The sequence below is a fragment of the Macaca nemestrina genome, chromosome 13 (genome assembly GCF_043159975.1).
Source record: "Macaca nemestrina isolate mMacNem1 chromosome 13, mMacNem.hap1, whole genome shotgun sequence".
NCBI lineage: Eukaryota > Metazoa > Chordata > Mammalia > Primates > Cercopithecidae > Macaca > Macaca nemestrina.
The window spans coordinates 41,452,423-41,469,389 of record NC_092137.1 but is presented as its reverse complement, the minus strand read 5'-3'; the positions used below and the strand labels follow the sequence as shown (position 1 = coordinate 41,469,389).

Sequence of the window (16,967 nt, the reverse complement as noted above, 5' to 3'; positions counted from 1 at the left end):
AAAATATTTGGAAAATTATGAAAAATCTGGTTTGAAAAGAGAATGTAGTAAGTATAAAAAAAAATCAGCCAATGAATAGAAGTATAACAAGCCATTTTTACTTTTGTCTGAGGATGAACTTTAAGGGCTGGTTTATGGCTTCTCTGGCTAAAAATATACAAATTAGAAAAACTTGGTATCTTCTAAAGAATCTTGAAGCATTTACGTTCAAAATAAGTTTTTTGCTAAAATGGTGGGTTACTGTTTGTTTGTAAACAGAGGTTAGAATTCCACTAGCCACATATTTTCTTGAATAAAGATGATACAGTCTTTATATATCTCAAACCAAAAGCACATGATCCAAGCAGACCCCTGAGAATGAAAGAAGGCCAGTTTTACATGGGAGTAGTTAGTAAAAACTTTGCTAGGTCAATGTGGAAGCCAGTGAACCCCAAAGTGACTAGTCAGGGATATGATAATTTAGAATTTGGAATAATCTTATTCTTCTGGACTTCTCAAATAGCTGAGTTTCTGACTGACATTTAAAGCAGAGAATCATAAAACAAGCTTAGGAACTATCCTAATGATGCAAATGTAATTAATTTTTCTTTTCCTTGTAGATAAAGCAATTAAGAAAAGCAAACAACTTACATCATTAATTATCATGCTTGAGAAAGCATGAAGAAAAATCTCCCCCAGTTTTAATAAAGCAACACTAAGAAAAGCAAAGGTATATCAGATTTAAATGTTTCATTTTGTTTCATAAAGTCAGACTGATAGATCATCACACCTGAGACAGATGGCTGCATTGAGAAATCTAACAGAAAATTATGTTCTTAAAATAAAGAATATTTTTAGCTAAAGCACTATTTTTTTGTTATGTGAAACAGATGCACATCTAAAATAGTTGTTTGATTCATGTCATCAAAAATATTGTAAACATGATAAATGATAATTATATACACAACCTTAATTTTCATATGTCCTAATTTTCACATTATTAAAATTATTTTGGTATTTCATCCAGTTTATGCAAATTCATACACACCTGTGAGAAAAATGTTGTCCTTATTTAGTTTGAATATAAACAGAATAAGAAATTACCTTGCCCACTGAAAGGAAGGTCTATTTTTTTCGTAACAGAAGCAGCAGCCTTATTGTTTGTACTGATTATCCATCTTTTTTCACATTAAAAGCACATTTCCAACATTATCTTTTCCTTCTCAAATATTGCAATGATACTACTTAATAGTATAATCTTGAGGTATTATTTTTAAGTAACGTATTGGAAATTGCTCTTTTCTGCAAAAATTCGTAATTATTTAAAAGTTATTATAAGCAAAGTCATGCTTTGCAATTGTGTAATAAGGTAGAAACATTCAACAGAAAAGAACATAATTAATGATAATGAGTAATTCTTAAAATCATGTACAATTCTGCTGTTTATATTTAGTGTTCATGTTGTTGTGGTATGAATTGCCAAAACTTTAAATTTTTATTTAAAACCAATCTAGTTTTTAGTTAGAAAAATAAGGTACAAAGACAGCCAATACAGCTTTGCCTAAAGGTTGTAAATATAATGAAGATTCAAATAGGACTATATTAAACTTAATAGTGATGGAAAATCCTTGATTCTAGATGGGAAAATTTAAAAAGCAGCTTTCCTGGAAAGGGAAATAGTAATTATCTGTAAGATCAAAAGTTGAATATAAAATGACTCAAAACAATATGATCAACTGATTTACATTGTGTACAATACTAACAAATATAAGTCTTGTACATTATCTCATTGTTATCTGTAACTCCAGATCTCTATAATATAGTACATTAGAATAATAGTTTTTAAAAGTCTTGCAATTGTCAAGCTTATTCAGGAATCCTTAAACCCAAGGGGAGCTCTCAGAAGAGTTCAAATGCATCAAGTTGACAGATGCCACAACTAAGGCAAAGGACACATTTGTTGACTTCAGAAATGAAGCAGAGACTATAGTGACTGTGATGTTGGGCCTTTTCACCTCTTCTTTTGTAAAGAAATGTGTGGCAATGCTCAAGAACCTAGGCATTTGGAAAACTGGCACATGGAGAAACTAAACCAAAAACAAGAAAGGAAAAACAATAACAAAAAGCTTACATGTTGTCAAAAATGACATTGGACATCAAGAATCCTTTGAACAAAACCAATTTCATTTTTCCAGAGAGAAAACAATTCCACAGTCTACAAAAACTTAAGAGTAAAGTGTTTCTGAATTATTTGGTCTACAAAGAAAAGATTCCCTAAATTTAGGGCTTAAGAATTCTGTTTGCTTTCTACTGAGCATATGTCAATTTAATCTGGTTTTTATAGATTTTCTTATAATTCTATCAGCATTTTATAATGCTTACGGCATTAGTACTATAAATAAATGGTGTTTACTTGATTGATTTAAAAGTACACTTCCACATAATTTCAATTCTGGAGACTGCAGAGGAATAACAATTTAGCTCCCTAGTTGTGTCTTAAAGTATATGTGAAACCTGAAGAGAAATAGAGATTTTAATATGCAGCAAATAGAGGTTTCCATTTTAATATTTCTAGGCAATAGCAGGTAAAACACTGACTTCATAATCTTAAACTCAGCATTTGTCTTTTTAGTTATCACTACCATGTAAACCCCTTTGTTATATATGGAAGTTAGTAATGGAGAACATTGAAATCAGAATTAATGTTTATAAAGGACAGAATTTAATTATGTGGCTACTTAACTGCAGTTGTCACAGTTGATCCTTTTATGACGATAGATATGTAAGTGGATACTTTAAAAAGGCAAGATATAATTTCATTTTTTGTAAAAAGTATTGTCTAATTAATTAGCACAGTCCCAGGGAAGTGCAATTCAAAAACACAATGAGGTTATCATCACACCCCGGTTAGGATGGTTATTATCAAAAAGACAAAAAATAACAAATGCTGGAGAGGATGTGAACAAAAAAGAACTGTTTTTGTTGTTGTTGTTGAGACAGAGTCTCGCTTTGTTGCCCAGACTGGAGTGCAGTGGCCAGATCTCAGCTCACTGCAAGCTCTGCCTCCCGGGTTCACACCATTCTCCTGCCTCAGCCTCCCAAGTAGCTGGGACTACAGGCGCCCGCCACCTCGCCCGGCTAGGTTTTTGTATTTTTTAGTAGAGACGGGGTTTCACCATGTTAGCCAGGAGGGTCTCGATCTCCTGACCTCGTGATCCACCCGTCTTGGCCTCCCAAAGTGCTGGGATTACAGGCTTGAGCCACCGCGCCCGGCCAACAAAAAAGAACTTGTATATACTGCTGGTGGGAATGTAAACTAGTACAGCCACTATGGAGAACAGTATGGCGGCTTCTCAAAAAACTACAAATAGAAATACCATATGATCCAGTAGTCCCACTAGTGGCATTTATCCAAAGGAAAGGAAATCAATATTTCTAAGAGACACCTGCATCCTCATGTTTAATGCAGCGCTATTCACAATAGACAAGATATGGAATCACCCTAGGGGTCCAACAGCAGATGAACGGATAAAGAAAATGTGGGATATTTCACAATGGAATACTATTCAGCCATAAAAATGTGTGAAATCCTGTCATTTGTGGCAACATGGATAGAACTGGAGGACATAATGTTCAGTGAAATCAGCCAGAAGCATAAAATTAAACACTGTATGTTTTCACTCATGTGGAAGCTAAAGAAAGCTGATTTCATAGGAGTGAAAAGTAGAAGAGAGGATACTCAGGGCTGAAAATGGTAGAGGGAATAGGGGAGTAGGGAGAGATTTGTTAAAGGATGCAAAGTTAGAGCTAGATGGGAGGAATAATTTCCAGTGTTCTAGGTCACAGTAGGATGACTATAGTTAACAAAGTATATCACATAGTTTCACATAGCAAGGAGGAAGATATTGAATGTTCCTATGCAGAGAAGTAATACATGTTTGAGATGATGGATATGCTAAATCCTGATCTGATTGCTATACATTATATGTATTGAAATATTACTATGGGCCCCACAAAAATATGCATAATTATTATATGTCGATTAAAAAGTAAAAGAAAAAACAAAATGAGGGTGAAATAAAGGCAATTCCAGATGAATGAAAGTAATAAATTAAAGTAAAATTAGAAAATTTCATTAGCCTTTGATTAAATTTACTTGCTTTTTGTGCTTTAATTACAGTTCATGGAATTTGAAATACAGGAAGCCTATAAAGCAAATAAGAACTTTACTACATAAATAAAAGTTAATTGTTTTCCTCTTTTGTTCTTTATTTTATTTTTTAAAATTTTACTTTAAGTTTTAGGATACATGTGCTGAATGTGCAGGTTTGTTACATAGGTATAGATGTGCCATGGTGGTTTGCTGCACCTATCAACCCATCATCTAGGTTTTCAGCCCTGCATGCATTAGGTATTTGTCATAATGCTCTCCCTCCCCTTTCCCCCCACCCCCCAACAGGCTTCAGTGTGTGACGTTCCCCTCCCTGTGTCCATGTGTTCTCATTGTTCAACTCCCATTTATGAGTGAAAATGTATGGTATTTGGTTTTTTGTTCCTGTGCTAGTTTGCTGAGGATGATGGTTTCCAGTTTCATCTGTGTGCCTGCAAAAGACATGAACTCATTATTTTTTATGGCTGCATAGTATTCCATGGTGTATATGTGCCACATTTTCTTTATCCAGTCTCCCGTTGATGGGCATTTGGGCTGTTTCCAAGTCTTTGCTATTGTAAATAGTGCTGCAGTAAACATATGTGTGCATGTGTCTTTATAGCAGCATGATTTATAATCCTTTGGGTATATACCCAGTAATGGGATTGCTGGGTCAAATGGTATTCCTAGTTCTAGATCCTTGAGGAATTGCCACACTGTATTCCACAATGGCTGAACTAATTTACACGGGGGAAAAGATTCACTATTTAATAAATGGTGCTGGGAAAACTGGCTAGCCATATGCAGAAAACAGAAACTGGACCCCTTACTTACACCTTATACAAAAGATAATTTTAGTTAGAGAGAAAACTGTTTACCTATCCAAGTTAGTCCATTACTTTTTTAAACTAATGACAAATATTTCCATTATCATAACTAGATACCAGTTCTGAGTGTGTCAGTTTCTGGGGGGGGGGGGGAAGGATTTCTGTGCAGAGCTTATTTCAATCTTTGAAAGATGTACTGTGGTTCATTATTTCCATCTTAATTAATGTCTCTTAGTATCTATTTCTTGTCACACAGTTCCTTTGGGCTGCCAGGCACATGAATTCTTTATTCTTGCTGACGATCTTACTATGTTTCCTAGGTAGAAGAAACTCATCCATTCTTTATTTAATGTTTTTGCCATTATCAACCTCTAATGTAAACAATATTCTTTATTGCCGAGAGTAAATGCAAAAAATAGAATACAGGGTGTTTTGTGGAAAGATAGGTCCCCTTTAATTGGCAAAGACAATGGATAATGCATTCATCTTCTAATATACAGGCAAGTCAAGGGCCCCAGACTTTAGAACTTTAGACACAGAAGAGGTTAAAAAGTAAAATAGGAAAGAGAATTTTGTTGAAATGCTGAACAAAAAATATTTCAAATATTACAAAGTTGCTGTAACATTTCTGTGACAGTTAATTTCTGGGAACTGGAGATACCTCTCCTAAACCTAATTGTGTATTTTTCGTTCTTTTCTGACTGAAGAGGTGATTAGACGTAGAGATAGAAATGACAGAGCAGGACTTACAGACATATTTTTTTTGATTTCACAAGAAGAACACATTGTGCAGTGAAAGGTGAAATATGCCACTTGTAAATGAAATTTACTTTATCACCTGTGACATAAAATAACTTATCATGGCTGGGAAGGACATGGTTCCACTAGAGTTCAAGTTGTATACATTGTTCTGCCCTGACAACATTCACCTTCTCAAGATCTCTAAAGCATATACTCAATCTTCAGCAAATGTCTTATACACATTGTTTTCAAAGAAGATCCAGGTACAAGCTTAATTGGAGTGGCCTGCTGTGTCTTGAATACAGGGAATCCAGTGATTTTTAATGACAAACAAAAATGCAGTTGCATCACAAGTGACTTACCTTGAGTGAAATTAAGGGGCGAAAACACACAGATGGAATAATAACATGGTAAACACGATAATAGATTCAGCTTGCTATTCTATTTAAATCACGTGTGCTCTGGAGTGACTGTGAGATGAGGAATTCATCTTTCCTTCTGTTGGTTTCAGTTCTCTCTCTGAAAGTGTAAACATCTCAGGCTGAGGATGGCTCTAGTCCTTTAAGATACACCGTTTTTGTATCAGATAAATCCCAAATGCAAGCCAACTTGCTCATCTATTGTTTATTTGAAGAAAAAAATCTGTCAGATCTAATGCAGGAGAAAAGATGGCAGTGTCAGACTTAATGAAAGATGTATATCTCTCACAGATGCTTTATGCAGCCATAAAAAAGGATGAGTTCATGTCCTTTGTAGGGACATGGATGCAGCTGGAAACCATCATTCTCAGCAAACTGTCGCAAGAACAGAAAATCAAGCACCGCATGTTCTCACTCACAGGTGGGAATTGAACAATGAGAACACTTGGACACAGGGCGGGGAACATCACACACCAGGGCCTGTCATGAAGTGGGGGGAGGGGGAAGGGATAGCATTAGGAGATATACCTAATGTAAATGACGAGTTAATGGGGGCAGCACACCAATGTGGCACATGTATACACATGTAACAAACCTGCACGTTGTGCACATGTACCCTAGAACTTAAAGTATATAAAAAAAGAAATTTGCCAAGGGTCCTTTTGGCCATGCATAATTTCCACCTTTCAAGTTAATTTTAGAGCCCATTTCTAGGTGACTCCCTGTACAAAAGTTTCACATCCTGCTACAGGTAGGTCCTGAGCAATTCTCAAGGTATCTTTAAAGGTCATAGAGTAGAAGCGCACTGTCACTGAAGAAACGATGTTGACCAGAAGGACTAATATCTTTTTAATACTCTGTTATTAATAACATCCCTTACAGTACACACCAGAACCACAATGTTTGTGAACTACTGTCAAAATAGAGATATGCCACTGCCTCTTTCTCCACATTAAATTCACGCCTAGTTTTTAAGCTTCAAAATTCCAGAAATTTCAAAAAGAAGACATTTATATTAAGGTGGAATTTTAGAGAAATCAATAATGAGAAAATGTTCTGAAGAATGGCACTCATTTTTGTGACAATGACTTCAGACAATTCATTAATGGAATTCTGTGAAGAAATATATCGTGCTAATCTGGAATGTTATAACTAATATTTTGGCTTTAGAAATAGATCCTGTATGTCAAGATTCTTTTAAAATCTTTTAGAGTTATGGAGGCTGGTCTTTAAATTTTAAAATATTTATTATTCCTGTAAAATCCTGGGCAAGTCTAAGCCAAAAACAACCTAGTTACCTAGTTACAAAATTGTTATTTAAAAAAAGATTAAAAGGGAATGAAATGAATTATGAACAAGTGAGAGTTCAAGAAATTTAATTGATTCTATATGACGAATAAGAAATGTGTTAATTTCAGAAACTCCTGGATGTTATTTGAGAGCTGTAATATTTATTTATAAACCATCAGATGTCTTTGAGAGTCCTTGTTGGGGAGCAAAGGAAAAGACTAAGTGGCTTAGTTTTTCTATGAGTTAACTTTCAATATTTACATAAAATATTTCTTTTTGTATTTTTTCATTTATATGCATATGTTAACCTATAAAGTAAAATGCCTCTACCTGAACTTATCTATACTATAATATTATGGTCTGTCTCATCAATGAGTGACATCAGCTAACCCCACACAAAGAGTATTTGTGAGTCTGACATTAATCGTATTTAACATCAGGAAATTATGGACAAATCCAAATTCAGCAGCATGAAGATATTCCTCTGCATAAGGACTGGATATTCTAACTAATGCAACTAATTCTCACCTATACAAAACTCCTGCTGCCCAAGTTATCAGCCCTTTTACAACTCTGGTGAATAAAACAAGCACAAGGAAAAAATAATTATTTTCCAGAGTAGCTATGAAATTATAATGGCTGTTATTGTGCTTCCTAAAAGAATACACTGGGTGATGAAATAATATAGGCATCCAAGATTACTACTTTTGGGAAGACAGCTTAGGAAGTCTTTTAATAGAAAATAAATAGCCCACTTTGGCAATGTTCTTTCTGATATTGAGTCATTATACAATTCAACTTTTAACTAAGAAAGCTTTGTTTGACAATCGTAAAACAAAGCTTTTATAAATAAGACATTTTGTTTTGCTTCATATTAGACCTTTGGGAATCTTTAAAGGGTCATATAAAGGTCCTTAGTCATCCTAGAAGACAAGACTATTTGCACTATCTTGAATAGTAAGAAACTCTTTAAATTAGCTTATTAATTTATACATTTGATTGCTACAAAACTACATTGTGATTTTAGTTTTAAATCCCACCCAAATTGGCTCCTCAACTCAATTTCACCATTTTCAGGGAAGAAAAACTCATGCCACATAGTTTTAATCTACAGTGGCTTTCCCTTTAGAAATCTACCAGATAGAGCTGCCTGTGTTCCTGATATGGCATAGGGGTAACAGAAACTGTTTAGGTAGCAGCTCAGTGGTGTTTATGTTCCCAGGAACTGGTTAAAAATTGAATGTACTTTGTTACGGTATCCATATCTCCACAAAGATTCCCTCAAAAGTTACCCTGTTATCTACTTATTACCAGAAGGTAGATTACTTGGTTTTCCAATTAATCGTAGTAAAAAATAACAATATCTTGGAAAAAAATTAAAAGTTACAAACCAGGAAAATCTTCCACACATTTAAGTTATTTAATTATTTGAGACTTCATAGTAGCTTATAAATGACACTTTGTATCAGCTTCCGTGCAGGGATGCTTTGTTCCTTAATCAGTCTGTGCCTATTTGTTACTGCCTTTTAGCTGTTCTTTCAGAATGGGGAGAGTTATCAGCAGTCCTAACATCAGGACCAAAAAATAGCTACATTCCTTGGAGCTGGCAGGTGCGGGGTGTAAAGACTATGATGGGAGCTGGAATGATTAATGAGATTCCTGGGATTTTTGCTGTTTTAGAAGCGTCATGTTTTTTTCTGCTGCTTAGCTGATTCACCTGTTCCCCACCCCCTCCCCTCTCCCTCCCTCCCTCCTTTTTTCCTCCCTCCTTTCTTTCCCCTCCCCTTCCCTCCCCTCCCTTCCTCTTCCCTTCCCTTCCTTATTCTGACTCTCTTTCAGATCTTAGCCTATGTGTTTCCTCAGACAAGCTTTCTCAGAATGCCCATTCAGAGTTAAATCATTTTATAATATCTGGTGCATAACTTAATAAACTTAATACTGTGTATCCCCAGTGTTTACTTGTTAATGTCCCTGACTGTGTCAGAAGTTTCTCAAATTTGTATTAATGCCCTGTTGTTACTGTAACATATTACCACAGATTTAGTGACTTTAAATCAAACATATTTATTTTCTTGGAGTTCTGGAGGTGAGAAGTCAGAAATGGGCCTCATTGGGCCAAAATCAAGGTATTGACAGAGCTTCATTCCTCCTGGAGACTCTAGAGAAGAATCCGTTCCTGTGCATTTTCCAGCTAGAGAAGCTGCCTGTATGCCTTTCTCATACCTCTTTCTCCATTTTCAAAGCCAGTAGCATCATCTAATTTCTGATTCGTTGTGGTCCCTGCTTTTCTTTTCACATATCTTTCTCTGACTGTACTGCCTCCTGCTTTTCTTTATAAGGTCCTTTGTGATTATATTGGAGCCCCCTAGATAATCTCAAACAGTGTCCCCATTTCAAAGCCCTAATCACATCTGCAAAGTAACACATTCACAGAGTCCAGGGATTAGGATATGAACATCTTACTGACCCCCAAGTAACATGTTAGGTTTTTAAATTTTTTTGACAGAGTCTCACTCTGTCACCTAGGCTGGAGTGCAATGGTGTGATCTTGGCTCCTGCAACTTCCACCTGCCAGGTTCAAGCAATTCTCTTGCCTCAGCCTCCTGAGTAGCTGCCACTACAGGAACTTGCCACCATGCCCAGCTAATTTTTTGTATTTTTAGTGGAGACGGGGTTTCACCATGCTGGCCAGGCTGGTCTTGAACTCCTGATGTCATGATCCACCCACCTTGGCCTCCCAAAGTGCTGGGATTACAGGTGTGAGCCACCATGCCTGGCCAGCGTGTTAATTTTTGAATGAAATCTAGGGTCTAATCAAATGTGATATATTGAAGATGTTCAATGAACATTTAGTAAGTTAACAGATAAACAAGTTAATAGATACACAAGGCCTGTTAATACAGTGCCATTCAAATGACAAATATTGTAAAAGTATCATCTAACATTTCACCCAATTAGTTACCTTTCCAAATTATAACATCTTCAGTACAATAAAGAGTTTCGGGGGCCAGTGGTGTCATTGGATGCAAAAGTCTTTTAGGGGTGGTAACTCCACTTTGTGAAGAAGCTCAGATATCTCATAATGCAGTTGTCCTGTAGAAAATAAAATGTGAAATGTCATCATATTTGGTCTACACAACAGAAGAGCTCTATTTGAAAGAGAATGATGCCAAGAATCCTGGCATTCCTCTCATTCTTGCATCTGCCCTATTTTCTGTTTCACAGGCGTTTCTTCCCCATAGTTTTGTACCATGATTTTTAAATTACAAACTGCAAGACATTAAATAAAATTATGATTATAAAACATTCATATTTTCTACCTTCATGCTACTTTAACTTTTCTTTTCAATAATTAAAACTGTGTATTTCATTTTCCAACATGCCTTTTTTGGAAACTAACCAGAAACTCCCTTTTATCTGAAAGCTCAGATTGTCCTTGAGGCTGAGTAATCACAAAACCAGAAAATCTCGTGAATTCTGCGGTGTAATATAGTACTTATTGGAGCTCAGAGGAATAGTTGCAGCAGTTAATACTCTCTATGTGCTAGGTATTCTAAAAAACATTTATGACTAATTTTATTTGTTCATGAATGTATGTCTTTGTTTATTTCAGTCTTTAAGGGCAGAAGATGGAGTTATTCCACAGCTCACTCTTGTCACTTCCCTGTGCAAAGCTTGCTCTTTCTTTATTAATTGATTCACTTTTATTCTCACTCTTCATTCCCAGTTTCCTCCCCTGTGGCTTATCACTCTAATCTGTTTAATACATACTTTTGAGTTTTTATATATTCTCTTAAATTGTCATTACAGTTTACTATGTTTTTGTCCACAAACATAACTTACATAAAATACTGTATTTTTACTCTTCTCACTGAAACACTGGCTTTTTAAGTAGTTCTCCATGTTGCAGAGAGCACATCCAGTTTGCTTCTAACAGTCGGATAGTATAGTACTCTACAGTGTAAGTCCACTCTGTTTTCCTTATTTATTTCTTAGCAATGAACTCACATATTGCCTTTGACTATCTGTTCGTATAAACAACACAGTGATGCATACCGTTTATAATCTAGTGATTTTGGATTTTTTTTTGCGAGGATTTCTTTTTGATACAAACTCTGGATTAATATTGCTAGGTCACCAATTTTGACTCCAGTAAATTCCCCCTGTGAGCTTTCCAGGATGCCTGCATCAGCCCGCTCCAAACCAGCAGTGCATGAGCACCTGCATCAGCCCACTCCAAACCAGCAGTGCATGAGCACCTGCATCAGCCCACTTCAAACCAGCAGTGCATGAGCATTCTTGCTTCATGTCCTCACCAACATATGACATTCTCATTTATGCTAATCCATAAGGTATAAAGTAGTATGTTATTGTCATGAGTTTCATTCCTCTCATTACCAGTGAATATAAGCCTTTCTTTATATTTTTGTGGATTACCCTTGAATATCCTTTACCCATTTTTCTATTGTGTTTATTGAGCTCCTTTTGTTGTTGTTGTTGATTCCTGGATAGTTTTGTTCATTCTAGGTATTGGCCACTTCTTAATTTCAGATGCTACTACTGTCTCTTATTGTTCCATATTTATATCCTGTGCTTGGGGTTCCACAGTAGTCATTTCTTAATGGGACGTTGGTTACAACTTAAAAAAAAAACTCAAAAGCTGGGCATGGTGGCACATACCTATCGTTCTAACTACTTGGGAGGTTGACGTGGGAGGATTGCTTGAACCCAGGAGTTTGAAGCTGCAGTGAGCTGTGATTGTGCCGTTGTACTCCAGCCTGTATGGCAGAGGGAGACCCTATCTCTTAAAAAAAGAAAGAAAAAGGAAACAGCTCAAATATCTACATTCACCAATATTATCAACTAATAGTTTATAATAACTCAAGGGAACAGATTACAAATAAATCATCCCATTTATTTTATAGGTATAATAAGTAAAAGCTTTTTAAAAAATTTTCCATGCCTGCATTCAATCAAATACTGTGTGCGGTGGCATTAGATTACATCATCTAAACCAAATTGAAACTAACTTTTCCAGAATTCTTTTTTCTTTGGGTTAGAGTTGATCATTGAAAAAATACTTCATGAAGTTTGGAGGGGGGAAGTGAAAGAGCAGTCAATTTTACATTTTCAAGCTCTGTGCAGGGTGCCAGACTCGGCCACACATCACGTGGCTCTTCCTAGTCTGCGGACTCACCATGTTGACGTGGAGCAGCACCAGTGTCTGCAGGTCTTGCAGCTCATCACCTCCTTCAGCTCATCTGAGGGGCTTGATCTCTTGATGAATTTCCTTCTTCAGAGTCTATGTAATTAGCATATAGCAGTATGGTGAAAGATGGTAGCTTCACCGGAGGGTCACCTGCATTATCAAGGGTGAAGGAAATTTGAGATAGATATGAGTTCCATTTGCTCATTGCTTTGTTATACTCTTACATCTAGATTTCCTTCACAACAGCCAGCCTGACAACTTCAGACTTAACACTACAAACAGAGGCAATAATTTTGCATAGATTTCTCTACCAGTTTTTATAATTGCATAACAATGTAATCCCCATAGTAAATCTCTTATTCTAAATCACTCACACTTTTTCTACTTGTATGACAACATTCTGGTTGATGCAGTATATGTACATTAGATATGGAAATATATATTTATGAATATAAGTGCAGAAACTTATCACTGAATCGTCCTTGGGGTATAACTCTAAGTAGGCAAAATATAAAGCATTGTTTATAGAGGCAGATCATTTAGTAGAAAATAAAATCAAGTATGTAATGACAATCCCAAGAGCGGGAACCTTTAACCTATTATTTGATTCATTATTTTGAATAATGGCCCATTTTGGAAATCTCATAGAAAGCTGTGGCTCCTTTTCCCCTTCTTCAACCCTCAAAAGTATAATGTTTTGCAGATTACTGTAGGATGTTCACAGATCTCCTAAAGCCCACAGATAGAATCTTAAATCATTTAGAGGTTTGTGAATTCCAGGGTAAAAACTCCTATCCTCTCCTAGTCTGAGGTATACATTTTGTTTCTTATCGGTTGGTCTGCACCTGGTTAGCTCATTTATTTAGAACCTGGTTCTAATGTAGATCAGATCATGTAATCAACCCATTATAGTGCAGCTGTCTTAGCCCTTTCAACTAACACAGGTTGAATGGCTTTTACATGCATGCTATGAGTCACAAGCAGGATCCAGTGAGAACATAAGGATGACCAATGAAAATTTATCTCTACTAGCTGTAATTAACTGAAATTTTTGCCAAAAGGGGGCTGGTGGTATTATTTTGTACTGAAAGTGACAAACTCTACATTTATGATCTGGACAATAGTTCCTTGTTTTTGAAGCCAGCAGTTGATGATAAAAAGTTAAACTGTCTAATGTTCTTTGACAGTTTTCTCCAATTTATGTTTCTGTATGACTGCCAGACTCTAGAAGTTCAGGAAGTTTCCATTCACCCCTGTAGAACACAAAGCAAACATGGCCAATAGTAAGGATTTGGTAATATTCAGCAACATTTGGCTAAGGTGGGTTGATATATAAACTATTGCTTTTCCAAGCCAAGAACAAATAGATACCAGACATTGATATGGAAGGAAGAACAGTTAATTCAAAAGCTTTCTGTAAGTTTCTCTTTGAAGTAAAAAATTCTCATTTATTTTTTAAAATGATGAGCAATCATTTCTGATGAAAAGGTGAATAAAATACATATTCCTTAAATAATTAATTGACAGAGACCACATAAAATAAGGCTATAAACTAACCTAACCATTCTACTTTGTAATTTCAAGTTACATCCAAGGAGATGAAGTAAGAAATGACACAAAGAATGATGGTAAATCCTTGTGAAATACTGAAGTCTCCTAAAGAAAAGTTAATAAAAACTGATTACATGGCCATAATACTTTTTCTAAGAATTTTATGATATCAATCTTCCCATTGGGGTACCAGGTAACCAGCAGTGGGTTTGGGAAACAGGAAAGAGATTGTCCTTAAAAGATGTGAGCTGATTTTTTCCTTTTCACTCTGTGGCTACCTTAGACACAACAAATGGTTACTTAACCCCACTATATTCTGGATTCTCTATGTGTCGTGTTACTTACCCTTTTCTCCTAAACTCAGAAAATCCAAACCACCTTCTTTTAAAATACTGAGGGACATGGGGAAAGGAGAATGAGAGGTGGTTTCTTATGAGTACAGAGTTTTTCATTGGGATGATGAAAAGGTTCTGGAGTTGGATCATGATGATTGCTGTACAACCTGCAAGCATACTAAAAGGATTGAATTGTGTGCTTTAAATGGATTAATTTTATAACGTGTTAATTATACCTTAACAAAAATACAAGATACTATAGTAAAAAAACACATAAAAATAAAATTCTTACCCTGTGAAACTGGAATCTAGGCCTTTCTCCTTTTCTCAGCATTTGTCTTCTCTGCTATTCTTCCTGTTCCATCCCTACCCTCCAGACATCATCAGTGAAACTTGTCCTAGTGCAACCAGCCACCCCACTTTGCCTGGGACTGTCCAATTTTAGCACTGAAAGTCCCACATCTCAGGAAATCTCTGCATGGGCACATCTCGGTGGTTTGATTGGTCACCAGGCCTGTTGCTAAGACAATTTTTTTTTAAATGTGCAGGGCCTGCAAGTTTTGTATTGCTAAAGCATTTCCATTTCCTCTATTGCTAAGATACTGCTCCCTTTCCCCCTTTCCTCTTGGAAGGATCAGGCAGGACATCTGTGGGCACCCGGGCTCATGCTTCTTAGTTCAATAGTTTAACTGAAGCCATGACTCTTTATATCACAGCCTTGGTCTATAGTTCACTACAATATTAAAATATTTGAGTATGTTTATCTAACTGATTAAAAATAAAATTATTTACATTTCCTAAAAAGATAAGAAATGAGAAAAGTATTACTTGTTTCCTTAAAAAATAATTAAAACTATTCCTTTTTATAACCACTAAAACTCAGTGTTCCTGTTCTTTGTATTTGTCTGCTTTGGAAATAAATAATGAAAATTTCTCTTAACATCTTTCAGGTTGGAATGGATCCTCTCAAGGCCAAAACAGATATGGGTTACGAAAGCTGATTCACTTCTCAGTGTGAAGCTTCTCAGAGAGTATAGAGAATATGAGATAGGTAATAAAGGACTTACCCCCGGTGTTAGCATAATTCATTTGAGTTTTCATTTGTGCTGCAGGAATGCAGAGAGGATACAATTCCATACCATCACCTCTGATTTTGTCCTACATCTGGAAATATGTGGAGGCTTTCATATTTCTGAAGTCTTCAGACCTACTGTTACAGCTAATTGAGTCAATTCTTTTTTTTTTTTTTTTTTTGAGAAGGAATCCTCTGTTGCCCAGGCTGGAGTGCACTGGCACGATCTTGGCTCACTGCAACTTCTGCCTCCCCGAATCGAGCTAATTATTAACCTTTATTATCACTACTTCTCTAACCTCAGCCTTGGTCAGTCCCATTTCAGAGGAAGAAAGGAGAGGGTGAGGCATCATCACTGTTCTTAACCTGTGGTATTAGGAGTGTCAACCGGGTGCTGGAAGCTTTACATTAATTATTGTATTAGAACCCTGTAAGCATGAAAAAATCATTATATCCATAGCACAAACAAAGTGAAGCTCAGAGTGATTAAAATAAGGTGTGTAAGGACACACAGATCTGATATGGTTGAATCAAAAATTAAAGCCAGAAACTTGTCCACAACTTCCATGCTTTTTCTAATAACTATTTTGTTACTACGCTATGTGGGCAATGAACTACCTGGTTGGGATTTTGGAAAAATATCTATCAATTTGATTATTAACATTGATTGTCTTTATTTAAATCCTTCCAGGCTGGGCATCATGGTTTATGCTTGTAATTCCAGCATTTTGGGAGGCTGAGCAGGGAAGATTGTTTGAGCCCAGGAGTTCAGGACTAGCTGGGGCAATATAGTGAGACTACATTTCCAAAATAATAATAATAATAATAATAATAATAATAATAATAATAAGGCATGGCGGTATGGCTGAAATCCCAGCTACGGTGAGCTGAGGTGAGAGGATTGCTTGAGCCTGGGAGGTGAAGGCTGCAGTGAGCCTTGATCGTACCACTGCACTCCAGCCTGAGCAACAGAGTGAGGCCCTCTCTCAAAAATAAAAGAAGAAGGAGAAGAAGAAGGAGAAGAAAGAAGAAAGAGAAGAAAGAAGAAGAAAGAAGAGAAGGAGAAGAAGAAAGGAGGAGGAGAAGAAGGAGAAGGAGAAGAAGAAAAGAATTCTTCCAGCAAAGTTTTTCTCTGTGCCTTATCTAAATAAGGCCCAAAACCTATTTACTTAAGCTCTCCCAAGGAGGTACGCAGCATGCAAAAAAGAGTAGACAGAGGGTATGGGTTTCTAAAAGATGAAAGGCCTTCTCTCAAGTTTGGCTCAACACCAGTCCTAGAAACCTCCCAACGACTTCCTTATTCTCTTCATTGTTTTATTTTCATCCAAAACATTTATCACTTTCTGACTTGTCACTTACTTTCCTTATTTGTTTATTGTCTCTTTCTTGATTCT

At 36.1% G+C, this 16,967-nt stretch overlaps 2 long non-coding RNA genes across 2 annotated transcripts in view; one reads left to right on the top strand and one right to left on the bottom strand.

Moving 5' to 3' along the window:
- Positions 1-16,967, top strand: part of LOC105464909 (uncharacterized) — a 517,978-nt gene that overhangs the window by 323,549 nt on the left and 177,462 nt on the right. The gene's annotated exons all lie outside the window — the stretch shown is intronic.
- On the bottom strand, positions 9,212-14,884 carry LOC105464910 (uncharacterized). The gene is made up of 3 exons (XR_977145.3): positions 14,794-14,884; positions 12,604-12,765; positions 9,212-10,499 (listed from the first exon to the last, which is right to left on the bottom strand). It is a non-coding gene; the product is annotated as an uncharacterized lncRNA (long non-coding RNA).